We start from the raw sequence: 2,837 nt of genomic DNA on the forward strand, positions 1-2,837 counted from the left end.
GGATATGAACATTTTCAGATGCACCTGCAGGGTTCTCTGATTCATTCTTCCATGGATCTGATCACTTTAATAATGATTTCTTGACTTTCTTAATATCTCTGGTCCCTACCTTTGTAATGTTCTCAAGCTTTTTTGGGAAAGTTCACTTGAGGACTTTCTAATATTAAGAATTATCACTTTTTGTAGTATTAGGACATATTTTCTATTATTTTCTAACTTTTTCTACACATTCTGAGTGTTGTTTCATATGTGTGTTTACATATATAAATGCCTTTGTGTATGTGCATGCTTGCATGTATGTATGTCAAAACCTCAAGCTCTTATTCAGCAGTCTTGCTCATACCTAGTATTCCATCACTTCAGCCATTCTTACAATGCAGGTTTAGGCTGTTTAATTATAGAAATTGTCACAAATACTATTTTTTCCCAGGCTGGATGCAAACTGAATTTCCCAGAATCCTTTACATTCTTAGGTTTTATCTTTCCAGGAGTATCAACTTTTAAACTTGAAACAGTTTTGTGAGTGTAAAGTCTAACTTGTAGCCTGAATTTTTAACTTAAGAATTCATATAAAGATAGATGAACATACACATTGCATACATTGAGTGTACACTAGTAGAAATGTGATCTTAAACCGGGTGACAGTGGCTCACACCTATAATCCTAGCTACTTAGGAGGCTGAGATCTGAGGATTGCAGTTGAAATCCAGCACAAGTAGGAAAGTTTATGAAGCACTTATCTCTAATTAACAACCAGAAAACTGGAAGTGACCCTGTGGATCAAGTGGTAGACTGCTAGCCTTAAGCTGAAGAGTAGAGGAAGAGTGCCTAGGCCCAGACTTCAAGCCCCACAAATACCAAAGAAAAAAGAAAAGTAAAGTAAAGAAATAAAAATATATGTGAACTTAGCCACCAGTTCATTGCTAGTATAATTCCTACTCTCTCAACATGACATTTTTCCAGTTAAGTCCATGCTCTTATATCTGACTTGCTTTGAAAGGAGAATTATTCTTCCATTCTACTTTTTACAAATTTGCATTATTAGTTGCCATGATTTAGAGCTAGTAGAAGAAACAGAGTGGCCTCATCCTTCATGTTCCACTTAGTAGTAATGCTTTCTCTATATCACTCCCATAGATCTACATACTGGTCTTGGCTTTATTGTTTCAAATTTGTCTTATTTGCAGTCTTCTAACTGTATTGAGCAACCATATTAAACACAGAATTTCTTTTTCTCCTATTATTCATATTGTTTCTCCTACTGTTAACTTATGTACAATTATGAAATTATGCATAACACACACAAATATTTCTGAGAACCTTCTCACTTAAAATTGGTCTTAATTTATAGAGCACTTAGGAAATTTGAACTTAATGTACTCCAGGATAATGGTTTTTTTCATGATTTTTATTGGAAAAATGTTGTACAGAGGGGTTAGATTTATATAACTAAGTTAATTAGTACATAATCTATCAAGCATTGTTACCTCTTCTTTTGTTTTTCCCCTGCTTTCCCTTTCCTCCTTGCCGCCCCAAATTCCCTCTCCTCTCCCCAAGTTGTAAAGTTCATTTTCTACATAGAGTCTTGTAGAATTCACTGTTATAATGGGTTATACTGTATCATTGTTTCAGCATTTTGTTATTTCCCTTCCCCTCCTCACATTAGAAAAAGGTATATGCAAGGTGCAGATCACCGACATCAAATACAGTGAAAACAGGGGTTATACCGTGGAGGTAGAAAATAGAAGAGAAACAAAAAAATCACATAGTACCTGTGAGGTAACAATAAAGATAAATCATGTTGTGTCCTATCTTGGAGTCCATTTCATTTAACATCATTTTATATGGCCATATGTACATGTATAATGTTTTATAAGCGATTTAAATTCCGTATTTTCTCATGACACAGTTGTTTCTGAAACACATGTTACCTCATGTACAAAGATATTCTTGTGCTATTTCAATGAAGCCACAAAACGTTCATTTTATCTGGAGCAGCACCATAGATTGTTACTTGAAGTAATTGGAAGGAACTGTTACTGGAAGTGGAAACTGATTCCAAGAGATGAATTGAACATAGAGAAATGACAAGTTCAACTTATTTGTACTCTCGTTTTACTGTAAAAGAAAAAAAAATTCAAAGCTTGAAGGAAACTCTGTCCCTGACTTGTTCGAGTGTGTTCTTTACTCACATAAAACTTGTCTGTAAATTTCTAGTTGAGTGTGTTCTTTACTCACATAAATCTTGTCTGTAAATTTCTAGTTGAGAGTATTACAAAAGGAAACAATATGCCATTTGAAGGCCAACAAAGATAAAAGGAAATAACGTTGTTTTAAAAGTGTTCTACTGCAAAGAAACAAAGACATGTAGGTTTAAAGGTACCTTATGCCTTGATATTTCAATCCTGACATGATTGTCTTCTTGCGGGAGCCAGTTATCCATTCCTTTAATCTGGTCCTTAGTTCACCATAGCAATAAGGATTCCAAAAAGCAAGATCCAGTGAGTATGATCAGCAAAAGGAGCCTCTTTTCAAACCAGTGCTTTAAGGATGGTCCCAAAGAAATATGTGGGTTTTTTTTTTGCTTGCTTGTGTGTTTAGTTTGTGCTGGTTCTGGGGCTTGACCTCAGAGTCTGGACCCTGTCCCTGAACAGTTGTCTTTCCTGCCCTCCTGCCACCATAGCTAGTACTCTACTGCTTGAGCCAAAACTTCACTTCTGGCTTTTTTGGTGTTGGATTACAGATAAGAGTTTGAGGGCTGGGAAGGTGGCTCAGTGGTAGAGCGCTTGCTTTGCATGCCTGAGGCCCTGAGTTCGATTCCTCAGCACCACATAAGC

Source organism: Dipodomys merriami, unplaced genomic scaffold (genome assembly GCF_024711535.1).
Source record: "Dipodomys merriami isolate MVZ:Mamm:240054 unplaced genomic scaffold, mDipMer1.0.p SCAF_734, whole genome shotgun sequence".
NCBI classification, from domain to species: domain Eukaryota; kingdom Metazoa; phylum Chordata; class Mammalia; order Rodentia; family Heteromyidae; genus Dipodomys; species Dipodomys merriami.